The sequence below is a fragment of the Fukomys damarensis genome, unplaced genomic scaffold (assembly GCF_012274545.1).
Source record: "Fukomys damarensis isolate Sample0158 unplaced genomic scaffold, DMR_v1.0_HiC HiC_scaffold_38, whole genome shotgun sequence".
NCBI lineage: Eukaryota > Metazoa > Chordata > Mammalia > Rodentia > Bathyergidae > Fukomys > Fukomys damarensis.
This window is the reverse complement of record NW_022900950.1, coordinates 4963125-4969124: the sequence shown is the minus strand read 5'-3', so window position 1 is coordinate 4969124 and position 6000 is coordinate 4963125. Positions and strand designations below refer to the sequence as shown.

Sequence of the window (6000 nt, the reverse complement as noted above, 5' to 3'; positions counted from 1 at the left end):
CCAAACAATATACAGTTTGTACAAAAGCAATCCTATATGATAAAGAAAAATCTGAGGCAGTCCAAACACATAAGATAACACTAGGAGGGGCCTGGGGTTTAGTTCAGCGATGCCACTGCTTGCCTTGCAAGTGCAAGGCCCTGAATTCAATTCCTGGTACAAAAACAAACAAACAAACAAACAAACAAAAACACTAGGAAATTAATCCCTAAAGTTCCAATGGGCATTCTCAAAGATAAAGTAACATAATATTTTCATGTTTTTGAAATTTCTTGATTTACATCATTCTCTCAAAAGAAAAATATGTAAATGGATATACAGATTAGACTAGAGGAGAAAATGCAAATGCGAAGTGAGGCTATACATATCATATTGAATAAAGCAATCATATTTGCTACATCAAGCATATAAGCACATCACAATAAATTCTCCAAAAAATAAAACTAATAAAATAATAATGATCAGTGTTTTCAGCCTTTGCACAAGACCATCCATAAATGTTTAGCCAGAGGCTGTATTTTACTTTTTTTGCGATGAGAGTTTGGGGAAATGCAAAAACAAAATCAGGTTTAGGTTTTAAAATATTCGCTCTACATGCTGCGGGAGAATCAACTGTCAGAACTCGGTGGCGTAATAATTTGAATAGCACAATAAGTTAGGAAGCTAAAGAGTTCTCCAGGGGACACAATGTTTTTTTGCACGAGGTTATTCGTGATAGAGATACAAGCAGAAAAACATTGCATATCTGGGCTTTATTTTCAGGTTGAGTTACCTGGATTGTAATGATTGTGTGTGTATAGCATGAGAGGAAAAGCATGAGGTAAGCAGGCGTGTCGGTCACCTTTCCTGTTGCTGGGACAAAACACCGAAAACCTGCAACACTGAAGGACAGGTTTGGTTTGGTTCGGGTTTTCGAGGTTTTGATTTATGGAGGACTGAATCAGGAACTGGAACAAGAGGGTGTGGCAGAACAAAGCTGTCCAGTTTACGGTTGCTGGGAAGCAGCAAAGGAACGTAACAGAAAGAGAAGGTCTGGGGACAAGAATATCCAACCAAGCTCACACCTCCACTCTAAAGCAGACACACCCAGGAGTGCACTTCATCAATTACTTGGTAGGCTTGAATCAATCGGGTTAGCAATCCACCTTCATTTTTCACAGAGTGCTAACTTCCAGCTTTTCCAAGCAGGATAATTGGGTGATGAGAAAGACTGCATACAGTACTTAAGTGGAGGATTTAACGGAAAGAGTAGGTTTTGGATGATATAAAAAAGGAATAAGGCAGAGCTTTTAATTTTGTGTGCTAGAATACCATTTATCAATTCTAGTCAATTAAACAATGGATTCAAAATTTACGGAAAATTTGACAGACATCTATAATCACAGTCCTTTTAAGAAATTATTAGAAATGTAGAATTAAGGAACAATTCTAAATGCAGGTAAGGCAAAACTGACATTTGACTACAGAGACAGAAAGATGCTAGTAAAAGCATACTTTGTTTCCAATAATAATTGAAGCAACTTATTCACTCTGTAGATGTGCCTGGTATGGGTTGTACAGGAAAATCGGTGAAGGGCCATTTTTGTACCTTAGAGTGTAGTACTAAGGACAAATATTTGTTATATTATTAATGAAAACTTTTTAACTCTATAGGAAGCAATAATAGGACAATTTTCCCGTGGGTGAAATGACAGGCTTCCCTGAGAAAAGGTAAGGCATAACTTGGTGATAAATAGTTCACATAATGAGGAGAAAGCAAAATATGTGGGAGGTTTTCATGCAAGCAAAAAAAAAAATTGCCTCTCATGAAATTAGAAAATTTTGAGTATAAAGCAGAATTTCTCAATACTGAGTAGCATAGAGATATTTTAACAGCATGTAATCAGTTTGGCTAAAGTAGTCTGCAGTGAAGGTAGGTGGTAAAGTGCTTGAATGTAGTTTCACAGGACAAGGAAAGGAGAACATTTGATAAATGTGTAAAGAAAATTCAAATGGAAAGACTATTGCTAAAATCTTGCCTGAAGTCCAAATGCTCTTTCCTTTCTGATGGTTAAAAATGTAATGCTTATTTTAGCACTATTTCTAGAATTAAAACCCAAAATATGATGACAGGAGCCCCTTAACATTCTTTTTAAAAAGTGGATTCCCTTGGTCCTTGAAAACCTGCTATAAAGTTACTAATTAATATTTGGCAAGGAATTGGGAAAGGTGTATATTCCCAGACATGCCATAAAACATCTAAGGTAGAGTGTGAAATCAAGGCTACAGTACACCCATTAATAGGATTTATAACTATGTTTTAACTTCGAGTGTAGGTGGAAAGAGCACCAGACAGCTGTTAAGAGGTTCAAAGTAGAAAATATGCTACACTATTCATCAAAAATAAGGCACTAGGGATATAGAATTTATTTTAAGTTGCTGGAAGATGTTGAAGAAACTTGGAATTGATATTTTGAAATCTTAATGGACTTTGTGATTCAATGGATAATCTAATATGATGAAACTCTTAGGAATTTGTGAAACGGGAATGTTTACTTATGAACAATAATATCATTATGTTTGAAATTTTAAAATATCAATCTAAACTAGGAAAGGAGTTTCAAAAGAATTTTTGTACAGAGAATCACTTAGGGAACACATTAAATGTAAGATTTGAAATTATGAACTATAAGAAGAAAACCAAAATATTTATATTAGCCTGGGCTGAATAATTTTTTGATTGACCCTATTTAAACAGAAAATCTAAGTAAAATTTGACAAGTGGAATTACATTAAACTACACAGAAAAATAAGCAACAAAAGGAGACAACTTACAAAAGTAGAGCTATTTGAAAACTATGCATTTGACACAAAGTGAATATACAGAATTTATAAGTTACTCCAAAAAGGCAGTAGAAAAAACAAAACAAAACAAAACAAAAACAGTTAAATTCAAAATGGACAATAGACTTTTGCAGACATTTCTCAATGAGCATATAACAATTCCCAAAAAGTATATGAAAAAAGGTTCAACATCCTCAGTCATCAAAGTAATAGTGCAAATCAGAACCACAATGAAATAATACATCAATTCAAAGAGTTTTACTATTACACAAAAGAATAATGATAATAAATGTTGACCAAAACAGGGAGAAAAGAAAATCCTCACACAAAGTTAGTAGTAATGTAAATTAGTACAGGTTCTGTGAAATACAATATGAGGTTCTTCAAAAAGATAAAACTGGTTGGGGATTTGTCTCAGCAGTTTCCCTGTCTGCTTCATAAGCTCAAGGTCCTAAGTTCGATCTCCCATACCAGAAATAAAAGCATTAAAACTATAACAATGGTGTGACAAAGCAATCCATCTTTTGGGTAAAGTCAGATAAAATAAAATCATCCTGTCTAAGAGACAGCGCACCCCCTTCTTACTAGCACCGTTATGCACATTAGAGACTTGGAAATAATCAAATTGTCAATGAATGGATGAATAATGACAATTACATGTGTATACAATAGTAGAATACTATTCAGCCATAAAAAAGATGCATCCTATTATTTGTGACAATAAGGTGGATGGAAGTGGAGATCATTGTGTTAAATTACATAAGCCAGGCACAAAAAGACAATTACTGTAGGGTCTCACTCATGCATTGGACATAAAGAAGTTAATCTCACAGGAGCTGAGAATAGAATGGTGAATACCAGGGAATAATGAGAGTAGGAAGAGAGAGACAGGTGTGACAGGCTGATTAATGTGTACTGAGTTGTAGGTAGAAGCAAGATGTTCCGCTGTGTTATTGTAGGCGAGCATGACTATAGATAAAAATACTGTATTGTGTATTTCAAATGAAGATTTTAAATGTTTTTCTGATAAGGAAATAATAAATGCTTAAAATATAGACATGTTTAGAGTTAAACATTTATTCATGTATCACAATGTCTATGTAACATAGATATGTATAATTTTCATAATCTTATATATCTGCTGAAATAGCTTATATTAAAATATTATTAAAGAGACACTCATTGATATAAAGATGGATAAGCACAGTTAGAAGCCTCTGTATATAATCTAAACATCATTTTCAACTGCAGTAGTTATAAAATTGTTTGGTCTACACATAAAGTTACATGTTACAAAGCAAGTAATGAATATGTAAGAAAATGTTACTTGGGAACTTGTCATCTATAAGAACAAATATGTTACCATGCATTTTTAGAGGATTTAATTTATATGTATTTCTTTCACAAAATTGAAAGCATATGTTTTACTAGAATTGGAGTAAGTTATTCTTTCGTGTCACTTAAAAGATATTTCTTCAATATTTATCAGTTCTCAATGATTAACACCAATTAGATAAAGTAAAAGTAATTTTTAAAAATGTACTGTGGAAAGTTCTAGAACTAGATAGAAATATATAGTCCTCTCAAATAAGCATCCTAGTGTGTGATCCCGAACGAATTCTCACCCAGCTGCTGACACACACATGACAACTACTACTTCACCGCTCCTGTGGCTGCTGCTACTCTCTCCTCACACTACTACGGTTATTAACATTAATAGCAGTGAATAAAGTAGCAAGCGATATCATTTACTGTGCCTTAAGCACTTTGCAAGGCATTGTCACTATGTTTATCTAATTTATTTTTTCATAACCACACCAAGTAAGTTTTATTAATATTCTCATTTACCCATAAAAAAATCTACCCTGGTTCACATAGTAAGAAAAGACAGCACCTGAACCCCAAACTGTGTTACCACAATGTACATTCTATTACAAGTCTGACCTTTTATTCAACATCAACTAATTTTTTTCATAATGAAAATAAAAACAGAGAAAATATAAAGGAGACCACATCAAAACATCTATAAAAAGCAATTTGAGGTTTTTTATTTTCAGTAAATTTTGCTGAATTATTTCTTTTGGAAATCAGAGTTAATATTTATCAAAAATGAAAAACACATTATTCTCTCTCTGGTAAAATAACAAGGGTAAAGTGAATACATTAAGACCCCACTGCAGAATTTCATAAAGTTTGTTTAAATAGCTTAGCTAATTATACAAATGTGAACGTATCAAAAGAGATATTGTTGGGCTACCCCTCTGAGTTTGAAAGTTTTCCATGATGAAACAGTTGTAAGGAGATTATGATGGGCATGGTGTTTTGAGACTTTTGACAAATTTTCATAAAGATTTAGTTAAGAGCTTATATTCAAACACTCAGAAACTTTGGAAAATCAAGGATAAATGATATCACCATGCAAAAGAGTGGCCCAGATAATTCTGCTGAGCTTTGTCACATATACTTTAGATGATTCTAAAGTCTCGTATGTTAATTGGTTGCTATAAAGGTAATACAAATTTGCTTCTACCAAAGAGTATATACTTGAAACTCAGTCCTTCACACACTCTCTGGAAATTATCTGCAGACACAGCTAGAGTGGTATCTTCTCCCTACTTGTGTCAAATCCATGAAAGTTATAGATTTTCTACAAGCAGAATAAATCTGCATTTATTTTTGAACAAATGGATAAATGAAAAGAGGGCTAAAATATGTTTTAACAAAGTTATTTCTCTTAACAGACAAAAACAGCAATGAGGTTGAAAGTTATAAAAGCTTTGAAAATCAACTTCCCTTTATACTGCTTAGTTAAAATGATTATAAGTAGGGAATAAGGGAGGAACAGAGTGAAGATTACAGAAAAGAGCAAAAGTTGCAAAGAAAAATACAGACAAACTCAATCATGAGGTCAGGTTACTCTATGCTAGTTTCTGCATATCGTAATTGTTTAAAAGTAGATAAGACAAATACCTATAATTAAATTATGTTTCAAAAACTTTAATTTTCTAATGTATTTTTGTTAAAATTAGCATAAAATCCAATAAAATAAAATGGCAATGTGTGATGTAAATAGGCCGCAAGGACTAAATTAAATTCTTTCTACTTAGTTTATCCCTCTGTCTTTTTTTTTTTTTTTTTTTTTTTTTTTTTTTTGTTCCAGGGACCAAACTAGGGTCC

The 6000-nt window shown here is 32.9% G+C and overlaps 1 long non-coding RNA gene across 3 annotated transcripts in view; it reads left to right on the top strand.

The window, feature by feature from the left end:
* Positions 1 to 1032: 1032 nt before the first annotated feature.
* The window catches only part of LOC104858599, a 116984-nt gene continuing 112016 nt past the window's right edge, over positions 1033 to 6000 (top strand). For all 3 annotated transcript variants that reach the window (XR_779179.1, XR_779177.1, XR_779178.1), the window contains exons 1-2: positions 1033 to 1113; positions 1654 to 1710. This is a non-coding gene — a long non-coding RNA (uncharacterized LOC104858599). The remainder of the gene's footprint in view (positions 1114 to 1653; positions 1711 to 6000) is intronic.